We start from the raw sequence: 20,046 nt of genomic DNA, 5'->3' as shown, positions 1-20,046 counted from the left end.
TGGTGTCCGTCATGCTCACCGTGTCACGTAGCATCTAGCTAGCTACTCCACGAGCCTCACCGACCCCTCTAGCGCCAAGTTCACTTCCGACCGAGCCCTGGTGGCCGCCAAAGTCGTCGCCGGCGCCAACTCCGGCCACCCCGACCTCAACGGACTCCGCCAAGAGCTGCGGTTTGTCCTCAGCTCCCCTCCGGTGGTCTCCGCGGCCCATTTGGTGGCCGAAATGGCCAAAACCACTCCCGCCGCCGCGTCGGGCTCGCCGGCGGCTAAACGCCGGTGCAGCCGACCCGGGTTTGACCACGGGTGGGCCCTGGTTGACTCCCCTGAGTCAATGACAGGTGGGGCCCAGCCCTGTTAATTAAACAGGATTAGTTTTAATTAAGTTTTAATTAAAATAATCACCCTGACATGCGGGACCCACTGTCAGGTTTGACCCAGACCTGTTCCGTTGACCTGCTGACGTCACACTGACGTCAGGCTGACGCAATAATTATATTTCTGGATTTAAATTAAATCAGGAAATTCCAGAATATAATTTAAACTTCAAAAATTCATAACTTTTATTCTGTAACTCCAAATTGGACAAATTATATATGAAAAATGATCAGAAAAATCCAATCTATCCATCTGTACTATTTTCATGCATGATCAAACAAGTTAAATTGATGTTTTAAGAAGAACAAGGAAAAGCACTTTAAAAGGCCATATTTGAATTTGAAATTTGAATCCTTGATTCAAATTTGTTCAAACCCTTCTGGTTTTAGTTGCATTAGCCCAATACACTCATTTTGCCATGTCTCATGCATGCATCATATTGTTGCATACTGTTTGGTAATGTTTGTGTATCGGTGCTCTCCGCGGCAGGTTCTGTCTCCGAGGAATACCGTGATTACCCTAACGAAGAACCGTATCAGTGCATCGAACCATCAGGCAAGCAACCAACCATTTGATCATATCGATACAATCCCATGTTCTCGCTCCTGCTCTCTTTTACTGCATTAAGACAACGCGTTTCAAACTGCTGTGTGCTACGGTAGTTGAACCCATTTCCTCTGCATGACCTGTCATTGCCACAGTAACTAGATGAAACCCACTAGCATGTGTAGGAGTTGTCTGAGCCATATGTATGTGTTGTTCCTACCTTGCTATGCCTGCTATGCTTAGAGTCGTGTCAGGTCTGGTTCATCAGGGTGATGGGCTAGAGTGAAATGATTATGTCGGTAATGAGAGTAGTGTGGTGAACACGATTTGGTAAAGGTATCGATGAGAGGCCATGTAGGAGTACATGGTGGGTTGTTTCATTGAAGCCGACCTTAAGCACTGAGATCTGTATGCGTGATTTAAGATACAGCTACTACCATGCATTGGGCCCTGAAATATGACCCCGCTCGACTTCTTATTCACCCTAGCTCTCTGTCCAGGAGTTGCAAGTAGTTTCTGGTGTTTGTAGCCTACTGGAGGCCGTGGACAGCGCTGACCGTAGGGGTGGGCTGTGATGCGGTAGGTACGTGGCCGGGTGTACCGAATACCCGTTAGGTATCTCGGGAACCCTGTTCACATCGTTCGGGGCCGTATGGGAAACCCCGGCCGGACTCCCTGCGGATGGAACCTGAATAGGCGATAAACCTGGACTAGAGGCTTAAGTGTTTAGGTAGGTCGTGGTCTACACCCACGTCGGCTTTCGCTTGAAGTATGCCGAGCACATGTCGTGTGCAGACGCTAAGTGGTGGAAACATGTATGAAGAAGTACACCCCTGCAGGGTTATCATAATCTATTCGAATAGCCGCGTCCGCGGTAAAGGACTACTTGGTTTCCTATATAGTTCATAGACAAGTAAATGGAAACTGTTAAAAGCCTCAAGATAAGTGTGAGTGCCGAGGATGGCTCTTCCGTAGGAAGACGGAGGTGGATCCTCGGTAGTGTATTGAAGTGGTGAGTAGTGGACTCGTGTGCGCAAAACCATTTCAAGTTGGAGTATCGTAGGATAGTTTAGCCAAGAGTCAAAGCTGGCTTGCTGCAATAACTCCACCAACCCTTCTTGATAACATGCATGTATGTAGGATCTGATGTAAGTCTTGCTGAGTACCTTTGTACTCATGTTGCTATAATTTACATTTTTACAGAAGACGCTGCAACCCCTTCTGATGGGTTCTTTGTAGACGTTGACATCAACGAGTAGGCTAAAGACCCAGGTGGTGACCCTGAGCTTGTGAAGGACCACGTAGTATAGTTAGGCTTTCCAAGCCTCTTTTATTTTACTAGTTGTTTGTACTCAGACAAGCTACTTCCGCTGCTGGTTTGTATGACTGTATGACTTGTATGTTGGGTCGTGAGACCCGTACCTTTGTGTATGTTATGTATGGCTCCCTGAGCCTTAAATAAAGTACTTGTGTCGTAGAGTCATGTTGTGATGCTTCGTTGTATTTGCACATATCGAGCATATTGTATGTATGATTGAAATGCTTGGTATGTGTGGGATCTGACTATCTAGTTGTTTATCTTTAGTAGCCTCTCTTACCGGGAAATGTCTCCTAGTGTTACCGCTGAGCCATGGTAGCTTGCTACTGCTCTGGAACACTTAGGCTGGCCGGCATGTGTCCTTCTTCGTTCCTGTGTCTGTCCCTTCTGGGAAATGTCACGCTTTGAGTACCGGAGTCCTGTTAGCCCGCTACAGCCCGGTTTACCGGAGTCCTGCTAGCCCAGTGCTACAGCCCGGACCCACTTGCTGATGACCGACACGTTCGAAGTTGGGTCATGGATGCCTGTCCCTGTAAGTCTGTGCCACTTTGGGTTTACGACTAGTCATGTCAGCCGGGCTCTTTATCATATGGATGCTAGCGACACTATCATATACGTGAGCCAAAAGGCGCAAACGGTCCCGGGCAAAGGTAAGGCGACACCCGTGGGGATACCGTGCGTGAGGCCGCAAAGTGATATGAGGTGTTATCGGCTAGATCGATGTGACATCGAGTCGGGGTCCTGACAGCGTTGGCATCAGAGCCGGACTGCCTGTAGGTTCTCCAAGCCAAACTGGTCGATGTTGAGTCTAGAAATTCTTTAGTTATATGTAGGGGAATTGTTTGTGGGTTGGAACGTAAGGCTCTTTTTACTCCTTTATCTTATGACATTCTGATCTGAGTCAGTCCATTCTTCTACCGGGGGTTAAGGAATTAGGATCTATTCTCTCTATCAGGATCACGTGTTACTAATCAGTAGTATCTTATAAGATTGATGGATACAAGCCTAGTTCAGTCTACTACCACATTATGTTGTTAGAATGGATTCAGAACTTTGATATGATGATGTTAAGTGTGTATGAAATCCTTTGTCAAATGTCTCAAAATCCTTCTTGAGCATTTACAGCTGTTATGCTGCCGAAATTTCGCTAGAAATTCTAATGCCTTTGCATTATGATTGTGCTTTCAGATGGCCACTCGCGACCTCAATCAAGTGGTTCGCCTGACCCGATGCCTAGATGTACCCGGCCATACTGCCAAGTTGGTCAGGGTAATGACTGAGGCTGGATACCGCTGGTATCCCGAGTACACGGTCGAAGAGCAATTCCGAGATTTTAATCAAAGTCAGTATCTCTGCACTGTCAGGATATTTCCATCTTATCCTGGATCCACCGAGCCTCTTCACTGCTCTTATGGACTCGGGGTTACCATTGAGATGGCTGTGCAGGACGCCGCCTACTCTATGATGACCATTATGCGAGTCAGATCTGGTATATTTCGGGACTCTGATTTCTGGTATATGCCAGGATCACTTCCGGGAGCACAAGGGTATCTCCAGGCTATTTATGCTGACCCCACTCAGGAGGATTCACGGACTCGCACCACTGCTGAGATGCTCGAGGATAAGGACCGTGAAAATCGGGCCTTAAGGTTAGAGCTCTTCAATACCCGTGCTGACCACTGGGCCACTTTGACTCGGTTCGCACCGGCGGTGCAAGCTGGATTCTCAGATATGCGCGATCTCTATCCTGTGAGATCTGCTCTGCCAGACGTGATGGTTTGGCGTGATGTAGGAGGCATCACCCCACCTCGCGGGCCCCGCAGGCCACCGTTTGTTGGTCCAAGGCCTCATCCTAGCCCCTATTGTCCACAAGCTCCGCGAGATCGTCTGTTTCCGGATGATCATGTTGAGCTCCCAGGCTATGGAGGTGACTTCTACGAGGACTACTACGGATCGGTCTGAGTTAGTGGTAGTATCACTAGTTCACACTAGCTGTGTCGTCTATCGTCCCGCGTGACTCGTGGGATATGACCTAGTTTGTACTCCTTCCGGAGGTGTAGAAAAATAATGTATAGGAGCTTGGAATGCCTCCGATGAGATGTAATCCTCTTTTCACCGTAATAGTACTTGTTTGGTCTTGTACTAAACCCTGTATGGTGTGTATGACGATGGAATAAAGAAGCAGTTTCTGTATCTACCATGTCATACGGATGATCATCTTGCATTTCGAGTTATTCCTTACATTTTACCCTATGTCGGAATTTTATCATCCTGACTAAATCATTGTCTTGTTTACCTAGGATGGTCAACACGCGCGCTAACCCTGCTTCTCAAGAGCAGGCCGAAGGCAGTGAAGCCAGGGATGTAAATCTGCCTCATCCTCCTTCACTAGCCGAGGTTATGATGGAAGCTGAGAGAAACAAGCGGGAGACCAACCGTTTGTTGGAGCGTATTGAACAGAACACATCACACCATCAGAGGACTAACGTGGTGTCACTCAGTGATTTCATCAAATTACATCCACCCACGTTCCACCACTCTGTCGAGCCCCTCGACGCTGATGACTGGCTTCGCAGTATCTCTCATAAACTGCGTTCCACGCTGGTAGCGGAGGCTGACAAGGTCACCTTTGCTGCATATCATCTTGAAGGCCCCGCCAGTCTATGGTGGGAGAATTATGGAGCTATGCGCCCAGCGGGCCATGTCACTACTTGGGCTGAATTCAGCGAGGCTTTCCGTGAACATCACATTCCGGAGGGTCTCATGGACCGTAAACGTGAAGAATTTTGCAGTTTCACCCAAGGCCGACTTTCTGTGGATGCTTACAGCAGGGAGTTTGGTAATCTCGCACGATATGCAACCGAGGAAGTGTCTACCGATGCCAAGAAGCAAGCAAGGTTCCGTAAGGGCCTTAGTCCTGAGCTTCGCCGTGACCTCCGTCTGCATGAGTGCACAACTTTTCAGAAACTTGTCAACAAAGCCATCAGTGCCGAAACTGGTCAGACTGACTATGACGCAACACGCAAGCATGGCCGTGACATGGGTTCCTCATCCGGTGCTGGTCCTCAGAAGCGCCGCGTGTGGGTACCCAACACCGCCCTGCCACCCAGGTTTACACCGAGGCCATCCTTCCAGGCGCCTCGCCCCGTTCAACAGTCTGCTCCAGCCAAGCCCTATGGGGGTCTAACTAACAATGCTCCTCCACGTACCAGTTCCGTGACTTGTTTCAAGTGTGGGGAATCTGGTCACTATATGCGTGAGTGTCCCCAGACCAACCCCAACCAATCTGCTAAAGCTGTTGGCCGTGGCAAGCCGACAGGAAAAATATTCCACGCCAAGCCGGTCACCGCTTCACGTGGCCATGTCAACTGTATCTCTGCCGAAGAAGCTCAAGAGGATCCCAACGTCGTTCTCGGTACGCTTCTTGTTAATTGCCACCCGGCATCTGTTCTTTTCGATACAGGAGCCTCTCATTCTTTTATATCCGAAAGTTATGCTCGTTTGCATAACGTTGCATTCTGTGACATGCCATCCACTATGGAAATTTCTACCCCTGGTTCTAGATGGCAGACCTCTAGGGTAAGTTATGGAAATGAGATCCAAGTCGACAGACTTGTTTTCCTTGCGTCTTTGATAGCCCTTAAATCTTCAGATATTAATATCATTCTGGGTATGGACTGGATGTCGGCTCATCATGCCCAAATCGATTGCTTCTCTAGGACTGTTCAACTCACCCATCCTTCGGGAAAGATAGTTAATGTCTTGACCCGAATAGCCAAGCGACAATTATATTCTCTTAACGCCAGCCCTTTGCCAGACCTTGAGGACGTTTCGGTAGTCCGTGACTTCCCGGATGTCTTTCCAGAGGAATTGCCAGGTGTTCCACCTGACAGGGATGTTGAGTTTGTAATAGACCTCATTCCAGGAACCGTTCCGATTGCTAGAAGACCTTATAAGATGGCACCCCTAGAACTAGCCGAGCTTAAGAAACAACTCGATGAGTCCTTGAAAAAGGGTTTCATCCGACCTAGCTCCTCTCCGTGGGCTTGCCCCGTCCTATTCGTCAAGAAGAAGGATGGTACGGACCGGATGGTTGTAGATTACCGACCTGTCAATTTGGTCACAATCAAGAACAAATATCCACTTCCCAGGATCAACGACCTGTACGATCAGCTCGCTGGATCCTCAGTCTTCTCCAAGATGGATTTGAGGTTGGGCTACCATCAAATCAAAATCAGAAACGGGGACATTCCTAAAACGGCCTTTGTTACTCGTTATGGCCAATACGAGTACACCGTCATGTCCTTCGGATTAACCAACGCTCCAGCCACCTTTTCTCGGTTAATGAACTCAATCTTCATGGAGTATTTGGATAAATTCGTCGTGGTTTACCTCGATGATATACTCATCTACTCCAAGAACAAGGAAGAACATGCCGAACATCTAAGGCTAGTGTTGCAGAAACTTCGAGAGCATCGCCTTTATGCCAAATTTTCTAAATTGTGAATTCTGGTTGCCAGAAGTGACCTATCTGGGTCATGTAATATCTGGTAAAGGTATTGCTGTTAACCCTGAGCGAGTTCAAGCCGTCCTTAATTGGACTCCACCTGAATCGGTCAAGCAAGTTCGGAGCTTTCTGGGCTTAGCGAGCTATTGTCGTCGCTTTGTCGAGAACTTCTCCAAGGTTGCTAAACCTCTAACCGAACTCCTCAAGAAAGATAAGAAGTTCGAATGGACTCCACAATGTGAGCACAGCTTTCAGGAACTGAAAAGACGCCTGACTTCTGCTCCCGTACTGGTACCGCCAGACTTCTCTAAGGACTTTGTTATCTACTGCGACGCCTCGCGACAAGGACTAGGTTGCGTTCTCATGCAAGATCGACACGTAATTGCCTACGCTTCACGGCAATTGCACCCACATGAGGAGAATTATCCTACCCATGATCTAGAGCTTGCAGCCGTAGTCTATGCACTTAAGACCTGGCGACATTACCTCCTCGGTAATCGTTGCGAAATATTCACTGATCACCAAAGTCTGAAGTACATCTTCACCCAACCGGATTTGAATCTCAGGCAAAGACGTTGGGTCGAGTTGATCACAGATTTCGACTTAGGAATAACCTACACCCCAGGGAAAGCCAACGTCATGGCTGATGCGCTAAGTCGTAAATCTTATTGTAACAATCTGATGTTACAACAAAGTCAACCGCTTCTCCATGAGGAATTTCGGAAGCTTAACCTCCACATTGTTCCTCAAGGATTTCTTTCCACCTTGGTGGCGAAACCTACTCTTACGGATCAAATCATTGCTGCCCAGAAGCGAGATAAGGGAATAGCTAAGATCAAGGAGAACATTGCTAGCGGAGGTGCTAGTTGTTTCTCCACAAATGATCATGGTGTTGTGTACTTTGAGAACCGTCTAGTAGTTCCCAAGAACCAGCATCTACGGCAGTTGATCCTTAAGGAGGCTCATGAATCTCCTCTCACTATTCATCCCGGTGGTACTAAGATGTATCAGGACCTACGCCAGAGGTTCTGGGGGACTAGGATGAAGAGAGAAATTGCTCAGTATATTGCTAATTGCGACGTCTGTCGTCGTGTAAAAGCAGAGCATCAATGGCCTGCTGGCACCCTTCAACCCCTAGCTATTCCTGAATGGAAATGGGATAAAATTGGTATGGATTTCATTACCGGTTTTCCCAGGACTAAGAGAGGGAATAATGCTATCTTCGTCGTGGTCGATCGTCTTTCCAAAGTAGCCCAATTCTTACCTGTTCGTGAGAGTATAACCGCTAGTCAGCTGGCAGACTTATACATCTCCCGAATAGTGTCTCTCCATGGTGTTCCTTTGGAAATTAACTCGGATCGAGGAAGTCTTTTCACCTCTCGATTTTGGGAAAGTTTCCAAAATGCTATGGGAACCCGTCTCTCCTTTAGCACCGCCTTCCACCCTCAGTCGAGCGGTCAAGTGGAACGCGTCAACCAGATTCTAGAAGACATGCTTCGAGCCTCTGTTATCTCATTCGGAATGGATTGGGAGAAGTGCCTTCCATTTGCCGAATTCGCTTATAACAACAGCTATCAATCTAGCTTGGGTAAAGCCCCTTTTGAAGTTCTCTATGGACGACGGTGTCGAACACCCCTTAACTGGTCAGAGACCGGGGAAAGACAATTCTTTGGCCCGGATATGATTCAGGAAGCAGAAGAACAAGTTCGCATCGTTCGTGAAAAGTTGAAAACAGCCCAATCTCGTCAAAAGAGTCAATATGACCGAAAACATAAGGCTATGACTTTCGAGGTTGACAAGAAGGCTTATCTTCGGGTCACCCCTCTGAAGGGAACCCATCGTTTCGGTATCAAAGGCAAATTGGCTCCTCGTTACATTGGACTTTTTCGCATTCTCGCCAAACGAGGAGAAGTTGCCTACCAGTTGGAACTACCTCCGCATCTCTCCAGAGTCCACGATGTCTTCCACGTTTCTCAACTCAGGCGTTGCTTCTCGGATCCTATCCGTGGAGTGGACCATGAAACGCTTGATCTCCAAGATAATCTTACATACCGAGAGTACCCCATTCGTATCCTCGATCAGGCCGAGCGTACCACTCGACGTCATAATATCAAGTTTCTCAAGGTTCAATGGTCGCACCATTCTGAGGATGAAGCAACTTGGGAAAGGGAGGATCGTCTTCGACTTGAGTATCCCGCCTTCTTCCCGGAGGAACCCAAATCTCGGGACGAGATTCTTTTGAGTGGGGGTGAGTTGTCACATCCTAGTTAGCCATGCATTAGAGTGTTGCATCATGTTTACTTTTTCATCAGAAACTTGAAATGGGGATGACAGAACCCCCAGTCCCCTCTGAAACCAACTAGGGTTTACTAAAAACTTTTTCAATGAACCTGAAATGCCCTTCTAAAATGCCCATCATTTTTGTCTTGGTTCAGAACCCCTGCCAAAAGTGGTGCACATTTTCCTAGGCCATCTTAGGGTTTTTGAATTAAATCATAAATATTTGAATTTGGGCATTTAAAATTATATAAAATATTTAAATGCTCAAATATCTCCAAACTAAAATGTTTCATGTTGGAAATAATCCAACTATGGACCAGGAGTAATTTGGTGATTTTTGAAGTTGCCTAGGTATTTTATTAAATTCAACAAAGTTGCAGATATATTAAATAAAAAAACAGAAACAGAAAAAAAGGGGAAAGCTTACCTGGCGCCACCGCAGGCCCACCAGCCAGCCCACCTGGCCGGCCCAGCCCGGCCACCGCTCCAGCGAGCTGCTTGGCTCGCCAGGCAGGCAGCCAAGGTGCTCGGCGGCGGCACCGCAGCTCGCCACGCACCTGCTCGCCGCCTCGCCGCCTCCCTCGCCCGGCTAACGCCGTGGATCAGCCTCCCTCTCTCCCCCGAACCCCCCAGACACCCCCTCTCCTCTCCAGCTCCTCCCCCTCGCGCTTCCCCGCCATGGCCGACGCCACCATCGCCGTGCCTTCGTCGTAGCCGTGCGCCCCGCCGCCCGTGCGTCCTCTCACCGTGTCCAGGAGCTCCGCCGCTGTCCACTTCATCGAGCAGCCGAGCCCCGAGCGCTCGCAACGCCCGAGTCCACCGCAACGACCTCGCCCGAGCTCACCGTCGCCGGAGATCCCCTTCAACGCCGTCGTCGCTCCGGTCCATCTCCGGCCGCACCAAGGACTCCGTCGCACTCACTGTGAGCTTGGCCATCTTCCCCTCCCTTCCGTTCTTGCTCCCGAGCCGTGTAGCAACCTCCCGGAGCTCAACCGCACCCACCGCCGTGGAGCTCGTCGCCGACGTGCTCCCGGTCATCCTCCGGCCACAAGATGGTGTCCATCTTACTCACCAAGTCCCGCAACACCTAGCTAGCTACTCCACGAGCCTCACCGACCCCTCTAGCGCCAAGTTCACCTCCGACCGAGCCCCGGTGGCCGCCAAAGTCATCGCCGGCGCCAACTCCGGCCACCCCGACCCCAACGGACTCCGCCAAGAGCTGCGGTTTGTCCTCAGCTCCACTCCGGTGGTCTCCGCGGCCCATTTGGTGGCCGAAATGGCCAAAACCACTCCCGCCGCCGCGTCGGGCTCGCCGGCGGCTAAACGCCGGTGCAGCCGACCCGGGTTTGACCACGGGTGGGCCCTGGTTGACTCCCCTGAGTCAATGACAGGTGGGGCCCAGCCCTGTTAATTAAACAGGATTAGTTTTAATTAAGTTTTAATTAAAATAATCACCCTGACATGCGGGACCCACTGTCAGGTTTGACCCAGACCTGTTCCGTTGACCTGCTGACGTCACACTGACGTCAGGCTGACGCAGTAATTGATTTTCTGGATTTAATTTAAATCAGGAAATTCCAGAATATAATTTAAACTTCAAAAATTCATAACTTTTATTCTGTAACTCCAAATTGGACAAATTATATATGAAAAATGATCAGAAAAATCCAATCTATCCATCTGTACTATTTTCATGCATGATCAAACAAGTTAAATTGATGTTTTAAGCAGAACAAGGAAAAGCACTTCAAAAGGCCATATTTGAATTTGAAATTTGAATCCTTGATTCAAATTTGTTCAAACCCTTCTGGTTTTAGTTGCATTAGCCCAATACACTCATTTTGCCATGTCTCATGCATGCATCATATTGTTGCATACTGTTTGGTAATGTTTGTGTATCGGTGCTCTCTGCGGCAGGTTCTGTCTCCGAGGAATACCGTGATTACCCTAACGAAGAACCGTATCAGTGCATTGAACCATCAGGCAAGCAACCAACCATTTGATCATATCGATACAATCCCATGTTCTCGCTCCTGCTCTCTTTTACTGCATTAAGACAACACGTTTCAAACTGCTGTGTGCTACGGTAGTTGAACTCATTTCCTCTGCATGACCTGTCATTGCCACAGTAACTAGATGAAACCCACTAGCATGTGTAGGAGTTGTCTGAGCCATATGTATGTGTTGTTCCTACCTTGCTATGCCTGCTATGCTTAGAGTCGTGTCAGGTCTGGTTCATCGGGGTGATGGGCTAGAGTGAAATGATTATGTCGGTAATGAGAGTAGTGTGGTGAACACGATTTTGGTAAAGGTATCGATGAGAGGCCATGTAGGAGTACATGGTGGGTTGTTTCATTGAAGCCGACCTTAAGCACTGAGATCTGTATGCGTGATTTAAGATACAGCTACTACCATGCATTGGGCCCTGAAATATGACCCCGCTCGACTTCTTATTCACCCTAGCTCTCTGTCCAGGAGTTGCAAGTAGTTTCTGGTGTTTGTAGCCTACTGGAGGCCGTGGACAGCGCTGACCGTAGGGGTGGGCTGTGATGCGGTAGGTACGTGGCCGGGTGTACCGAATACCCGTTAGGTATCTCGGGAACCCTGTTCACATCGTTCGGGGCCGTATGGGAAACCCCGGCCGGACTCCCTGCGGATGGAACCTGAATAGGCGATAAACCTGGACTAGAGGCTTAAGTGTTTAGGTAGGTCGTGGTCTACACCCATGTCGGCTTTCGCTTGAAGTCTGTCGAGCACATGTCGTGTGCAAACGCTAAGTGGTGGAAACATGTATGAAGAAGTACACCCCTGCAGGGTTATCATAATCTATTCGAATAGCCGCGTCCGCGGTAAAGGACTACTTGGTTGCCTATACAGTTCATAGACAAGTAAATGGAAACTGTTAAAAGCCTCAAGATAAGTGTGAGTGCCGAGGATGGCTCTTCCGTAGGAAGACGGAGGTGGATCCTCGGTAGTGTATTGAAGTGGTGAGTAGTGGACTCGTGTGCGCAAAACCATTTCAAGTTGGAGTATCGTAGGATAGTTTAGCCAAGAGTCAAAGCTGGCTTGCTGCAATAACTCCACCAACCCTTCTTGATAACATGCATGTATGTAGGATCTGATGTAAGTCTTGCTGAGTACCTTTGTACTCATGTTGCTATAATTTACATTTTTACAGAAGACGCTGCAACCCCTTCTGATGGGTTCTTTGTAGACGTTGACATCAACGAGTAGGCTAAAGACCCAGGTGGTGACCCTGAGCTTGTGAAGGACCACGTAGTATAGTTAGGCTTTCCAAGCCTCTTTTATTTTACTAGTTGTTTGTACTCAGACAAGCTACTTCCGCTGCTGGTTTGTATGACTGTATGACTTGTATGTTGGGTCGTGAGACCCGTACCTTTGTGTATGTTATGTATGGCTCCCTGAGCCTTAAATAAAGTACTTGTGTCGTAGAGTCATGTTGTGATGCTTCGTTGTATTTGCACATATCGAGCATATTGTATGTATGATTGAAATGCTTGGTATGTGTGGGATCTGACTATCTAGTTGTTTATCTTTAGTAGCCTCTCTTACCGGGAAATGTCTCCTAGTGTTACCGCTGAGCCATGGTAGCTTGCTACTGCTCTGGAACACTTAGGCTGGCCGGCATGTGTCCTTCTTCGTTCCTGTGTCTGTCCCTTCTGGGAGATGTCACGCTTTGAGTACCGGAGTCCTGTTAGCCCGCTACAGCCCGGTTTACCGGAGTCCTGCTAGCCCAGTGCTACAGCCCGGACCCACTTGCTGATGACCGACACGTTCGAAGCTGGGTCATGGATGCCTGTCCCTGTAAGTCTGTGCCACTTTGGGTTTACGACTAGTCATGTCAGCCCGGGCTCTTTATCATATGGATGCTAGCGACACTATCATATACGTGAGCCAAAAGGCGCAAACGGTCCCGGGCAAAGGTAAGGCGACACCCGTGGGGATACCGTGCGTGAGGCCGCAAAGTGATATGAGGTGTTATCGGCTAGATCGATGTGACATCGAGTCGGGGTCCTGACAATGGGCGCAGCAACGCGCGCCATCAATGATCTAGTATTAGTTAAGCTTCTGCTGACTACCTAATTGATGCATTCATTGTTTTTGTATGTACACATATTAATTAAGTCTTTGTTCTTTTTTCTAGCCCTCCGGATCGAGCACAACTTCGGTAAAGAGACGAGGCCCGAAGAAAAAGTTGAGCTCGGATGAAAAGTTTGAGATCATAGCAATCGCGCTCGAGGGCCAACCGATTGAACCCATCCGGACAAAGAGCGCATTTGTTGCTCAGTGCGGGGTTTTGGTTAGGGACAAGATCCCGATCAGCATGCAACAATGGTTAAAGCCGGCTACAGAAGACCCTGAGGTGTCTTATGTCAATGATATGCAGAAAAATGATCTTTGGACTGAGCTGAAGTCAAATTTCACCCTACCGCCAGAGGATGATCCGGAGAAGCCAGTTAAAGAGCAAGTTATCAAGTCTTTTGCTCTTAAGAGGATGGCGGAACTATTCAGGAGGTGGAAGAAAGAGCTGAATAAGTTTGTCGAAAATAAAGAGACACCGGAATTCAAGGGCAGATATGAGAAGATCAGAGATCACTGGCCCGCATTTGTGGCCCACAATACATCGGAAAAGAGTAAGAAGATGTCGCCAACAAACAAGCAAAATGCTGCGAAGAAGAAGCATCACCATCGCACGGGGTCAGGTGGCTACCTGGCAGCCTGGCCTAAGTGGGCCAAGATTGAGAATGATCTGGTTGATAAAGGGATCGAACCAGAGACAATTAACTGGCTAGATTGTTGCCGGACTTGGTTCTTCGGGGCTGGCGAAACCTTGGACCCTGTATCAGGGAAGTGCATTTGGACGGACGAGCAAATGGAAATACCAGTCAAGAGGCTTAAGCACTATATCGAAGCAGCGCAACAAGGTATGTTTGTTCCAGACAGAGAGAACGACGAGCTCACAATGGCCCTCGGGAATCCTGAGCACCCTGGACGGACAAGAGGCACGCCAGGCTCCATTCCGTGGAAGGCTGGGTTTCCGGACGCAGGCGGTTACAAATGCCACGAGAGGAGGAAGAAAGTGGAGCAGACCCAACTGTAGGCGCTGCACGCTAGGGTACAAGCGATAGAGGAACGAGAAGCAAATCGCACCAAACGAACTGCCGAAGCTTCCCCCGAAGCTACCCCGCCATCTCAGCGGAGAAGCAGCATGGCTTCTACCGAGCTGCTTCAGCCGGAGCATGTCTTGACGGCTCCTGCCAGCTATCCCATGGATGCTATCACGGAGTCTCAAAATTGCCACCTTATGACGCAATGGATTAATATGAAGGTCAAGGCGGCTGTTGGCTCTGTTTTTCCTACTGAACCCGGCGCAACTTTTCACTGCCGGCCGATAACAGAATGATATGCTAGGGTGATGGTGGATGAAATAACGGAGGGATTTGAGGACCTCCAGCTTGACCACCCTACCAGAGAAGGGGAGACTCGGCTGGGTTCTACTCTGAAGACTCCATGCCTATGGCGGAAGGAGCTCATCAACCTTCCGAACTGGACACCTCCGCCTCCTCCTCCTCCTTCGGCGAGTCAGGGCACTCCGCCTCCTCCTCCGGTGAGTGACTATCAGGGCACTCCGCCTCCTCCTCCGGTGAGTGACTATCAGGGCACTCGGCCAGCTCCTTCTCCGGCGCGTGGCGGCACTCCGCCTCCTTCTCCGCCTGCGCCGGCGCGCCCGAGCAGCCATCCTCCTCCTTCTCCGCCTCGTCAGCAAGGGCGGAAGAGACCTGCAGCCGCTCCGGCTGCTCCGGCACGTCGTAGTCCTTCTCCTCCGCCTCGTAAGCAAGTAAAGAAGACAACCGCTCCGTCTGCTCTGCCGGCATCTAGCAGTACAGCCAGAGGCGGGAGGACATAAGATTCGGTCCTTCTCTAAAGACTCCAGAGAAGTTACCATACGAGAGGACCCCGGAGGAGAAAGCCGAGATCGTGCGAGAAGAAGTGACGAACTTCTTTGAAGGGGTGAAAGCAAAGAAACATCCACCTCCGGAGGAGAAGGTAGATCCGGTGAAAGCGAAGCGCACTTTGGCTGCCCTAACAAAACCACCCATGTCTCCACCGAAAGGAAACTATGAGCGCATTATTGGAAAGGAATTTTCCGAAGCGGAGCGGTCGGGAAGTACTGTCAGTGATCAAAGGCTGAAAGAACGACGAGCTGGGAAACAAATTGCCCAGCTCGGCGAACAAGCGAAGGAATCGTGCCCCCCCGCTCAAGGTACCTAGCGACATCGTCGCTAATGATCCGAGGATGGTGCCCGGTTATAGCAATCTTGGAGATTACCTGCCCGACGATGTACATTATGATTTCATGGAGGTGAAGATACAAAGATACGAGTATGGGAAGCCTCTCGTCAAAGATGAAAGATCTTTATCAACGATGATGCGAAGATTGCATGATTGGTACTTGAAAATCTGCAGAGAGTCTGGGGAGGAGTACTTTGTATGTGAGAGTTAAAAAGGCGCATGACCTCGTTGGAATTGATTTCACTAGTTGAAAATGGAGCTTTAAAACCGGTTTGTAAGGGCACTAAAGTGTGGGCACTAAAGCCCCCCCTTTAGTACCGGTTCGGCACGAACCGGCGCTAAAGTGCCACCACGTGGCGTGAGCTCACGCCCTGGTATGGGGGACCTTTAGTACCGGTTGGTGTTACCAACCGGTACTAAAGGTTTTTTTTTAATTTTCTTTTTGAAAATTTGGAAAAAAAATTTGATTTTTTTAATTTTTCTGAATTATTTGATGATTTAGTCTCTAATCACCTCTCTTAACTGCTCAAGTGTGGATCACTCATTCCAAATCATCTAACTTCCTGACCGGTCACCCATCCCTCTCACTACTCCAGCCCGAGCACGCTTAACTTTCGGGTTCTATTCTCCTTCGCTTCCAAATCTGCACTTGTTGTTTTCCTGACGATAGTAAGATGTTAATCCTATTAACCCTCAGGAGTTTAGCTTGAGCATGAAGTCACACATTTCACCGTTTGAGTTTGAAACTATTATTCTAAAAAACAGTAATTATTTAGTAACGCTAATGTTTCTTGAATAAGTGTGAGCATAGCTTGACCACAGTTTGACCATAGTTTGACCAGATTTGACCAAAATTCAAAAAATTGAAATAATTATTTAGTAACACTAATATTCTTGAATAATTATGTAGTAACATTAACACTTCTTGAATAAGTAGTTTGATCAGATTTAACCAATTTTTTTGAAAAAAAACTTAAATTTGACCATATCTTTTTTTTCCTTTTGGAATTTGAGGATTTTTGTGTTGAATTTTTTGATATATTATACATTTTTTTCCGACATCGTATGCAAAAGTTATAGCCATTTTACATTTTCCCTACACGTTTTGCAAAACATGTCCAAATTTAAGTTTTAAAATTTTCCTAACTAGTAGATGTAGTAATATAACTACCTCTCGAAGGATTTTATTTTTTGAAGTTTTTATCATTTTCTTTTCATTTTTTCAAAACTGAAATGGCGATACACAGGGGGGGGGGTAGAGTTTGAAAATTGCCCTATAGTGCCGGTTTGTGTCTTCAACCGGGACTATAGGTTAAGACTCTGTAGGGTCGGTTGGTGACGCAAACCGGTACTATAGGTTAGTGTCAGGACCCCGACTCAATGCCACATCGATCTAGCATGTAACACCTCATATCACTTTGCGGCCTCACGCACGGTATTCCCACGGGTGTCGCCTTACCTTTGCCCGGGACCGTTTGCGCCTTTTGGCACACGTATATGACAGTGTCGCTAGCATCCATATGATAAGGAGCCCGGGGCTGACATGGCTAGTCGTAAACCCAAAGTGGCACAGACTTACAGGGACAGGCATCCATGACCCAGCATCGAACGTGTCGGTCATCAGCGAGTGAATCCAGGCTGTAGCACTGGGCTAGCAGCACTCCGGTGAACCGGGCTGTAGCGGGCTAACAGGACTCCGGTATTCATCGCGTGACATTTCCCCGAAGGGACAGACACAGGAACGAGGAAGGACACATGCCGGCCAGCCTAAGTGTTCCGGAGCAGTAGCAAGCTACCATGGCTCGGTGGAAGCACTAGGAGACATTTCCCGATAAGAGAGGCTACTAAAGATAAACAACTAGATAGTCAGATCCCACACATACCAAGCATTTCAATAACATACACACAATATGCTCGATATGTGCAAACACAACATGGCATCACAACATGACTCTACGACTCAAGTAATTTATTCAATAGGCTCCGAGGAGCGAGATATTACAAACAGGGGTCTCATGACCCAACATTCAGAGCATACAAATCAAAGCACAAGCGGAAGCTATCATGTCTGGGTACAGACATCTATAAATGAAAAAGGCTGAGAAGCCTGACTATCTATCAGATCCTGCCGAGGGCACAAGATCGTAGCTGAGGTAACAAGCTAAACATCGAAGTCCACGTGGAACTACTAGTGAGACTGAAGTCTCTCTGCAAAAACATAAAATAGGCAAACGTGAGTACAAATGTACCCAGCAAGACTTACATCAGAACTAACTACATATGCATCATTTTCAACAAGGGGATGGTGGGGTTTAACTGCAGCAAGCCAGCTTTGACTCGGTGGCTATCCTAAACTACGACTGCAAGCGACTCTTTTGAGGTGGCGCACACGAGTCCACATATTCACCATATCAATACACCACTATGGATCCGCTCCCGTCTCCCTACGAGAACGCCATCCATAGCACTCACGCTTATCTTGTGCATTTTAAAGTATCCACTTTCACTTGTCTATGATCTGATATAAGCAATCCAGAAGTCCTTTTCCGCGGACACGGCTATTCGAATAGATGATGTTAACCCTGCAGGGGTGTACTTCTTCATACATGTTTCCACCACTTAGCGTCTGCACACGACATGTGCTCAGCAGACTTCAAGCGAAAGCCGACGTGGGTGTAGACCACGACCTACCTAAACACTCAAGTCTCTAGTCCAGGTTTATCGCCTATTCGGGTTCCATCCATGAGGAGAGCCGGCCGGAGTTTCGCTCACAGCCCCAAACGATGTGAACAGGGTTCCCGAGATACCAAACGGGCATCCGGTACACCGTGCCACGTACCTACCGCATCACAGCCCACCCCTACGGTCAGCGCTGTCCACGGCCTCCAGTAAGCTACAAACACCAGAAACTACTTGCAACTCCTGGACAGAGGACTAGGGTGAATAAGAAGTCGAGCGGGGTCATATTTTAGGGCCCAATGCATGGTAGTAGCTGAATCGTGGATCACAAACACAGAACTCAGTTCCTAAGGACGGCTTCAATGAGACAACCCACCATGTACTCCTACATGGCCTCTCACCGACACCTTTTACCAAATCGTGTTCACACACTTAGCTCACACATAGTAGGACATGTTCACACACCTCTGATTCATCCTCGATGAATCAGACCTGACTCAACTCTAAGCAGTAGCAGGCATGACAAACAAGCATGAATGAGTAGGCACATCAGGGCTCAAACAACTCCTACTCATGCTAGTGGGTTTCATCTATTTACTGTGGCAATGACAGGTCATGCAAAGGATAAAGGGGTTCAGCTACCGCAGCAAGTAACAGATGAATCGGTGTTGTCCTAATGCAGTAAAAGAGAGCAGGAGCGAGAGAGTAGGATTGTATCGGAATGAACAAGGGGGTTTTGCTTGCCTGGCACTTCTGAAGATAACATTGAGTCTTCATCAGTGTCAACGATCACATCATCGGTATCACGTCTATCGAGAGGGGACAAATACAGGCAACACAGAAGGGAACACAATCAATGCAATGCACAATATGATGCATGATCATGACATGGCAAAATGAATGTGTTTTGGGCTAATGCAACTAGCAACAGATTAAATGAAGTTGGTTTGAATACAAGATTCAAATTCAAACTCCATATGTGATTATTCAAATGCCATTTAATTGATTTGTGCTAAACAGCAGCTATAAGTTGTTCTAACATGCATGAAAATGGTACATATGGATTCCTTGAATTTTTCTGATAATTTTTCATATATAAATTATCTAATTTGGAGTTACGGTTGACTTTCTATGATTTTTAGAAGTTTTTACAAATTTCTGGAATTTCCTGAATATTTATAAAATGAACTAAATTCCAGAAAAGGAATATTGCGTCAGCATGGCGTCATGCTGACCTCAGCAGAGTCAACAGGGGCTGGTCCGAGTCAAACTGACCAGTGGGGTCCACTGGTCAGTGACACAGTGCTGACTAGTGTCGTTGACAGGTGGGGCCAGGTCAACGACCACGTCAGCAGAGTCAATGCTGACGGGTGGGTCCACTAGGATTAGTTAAAAACTAAACAGAAACTAATCTATGATTAATTAGCAGGTGGGGCCTAGGTGTCAGTGACTTAGGGTTTAGTTAGTGGGGTGATTAACTCCTAACAGCTGCTATCACCGGCGGCTAATCGCCGGCGCAACCAGGACGCGGCGGCGTTGACCGTCCGGCCAATTCCGGCGACGGGAGCTCGCGCGGCTGGGCGCATTGGAACCGGAGCAAGGAGGCGCGTCGATTGGTGGCCTCAGGCGATGCTAGGGTGGCCGGGAACGACGACCACGGAGGCTTTGGCGGCGGCCGGAGCTCGGGCACCTGCGGGTTTGGCGTTGTGGTGCTCGGGAGGGGAAGCTGGTGGGTTCTACGTGCTCCTGGTGAGGTTTGGAGCACGGTGGTGTGCCCGGCTTTGAGCCACGGTGGCTCTGGCCACGACGGTGACGAGGCACGGCGGCGGCGAGCTCTCGGGTCCGGTGGAAGCAATGGCTAGAGCGGCCAAACGGCATGGGAAGAAGAGGGGAACGGGTCAGCGGCTCACCGCGAGTCCAACGAGCGCGAGGGCGAGGCCGGGGACGCTCTGTGGGCGGCGAATCAAGCGACGACGGCCGTCGGTGCAGAGGAAGAAGATGACGTCGGTGACGGCGCTCCAGGGCG

Source organism: Triticum dicoccoides, chromosome 6A (assembly GCF_002162155.2).
Source record: "Triticum dicoccoides isolate Atlit2015 ecotype Zavitan chromosome 6A, WEW_v2.0, whole genome shotgun sequence".
NCBI classification, from domain to species: Eukaryota; Viridiplantae; Streptophyta; class Magnoliopsida; order Poales; family Poaceae; genus Triticum; species Triticum dicoccoides.
This window is presented reverse-complemented; position numbering follows the sequence as displayed.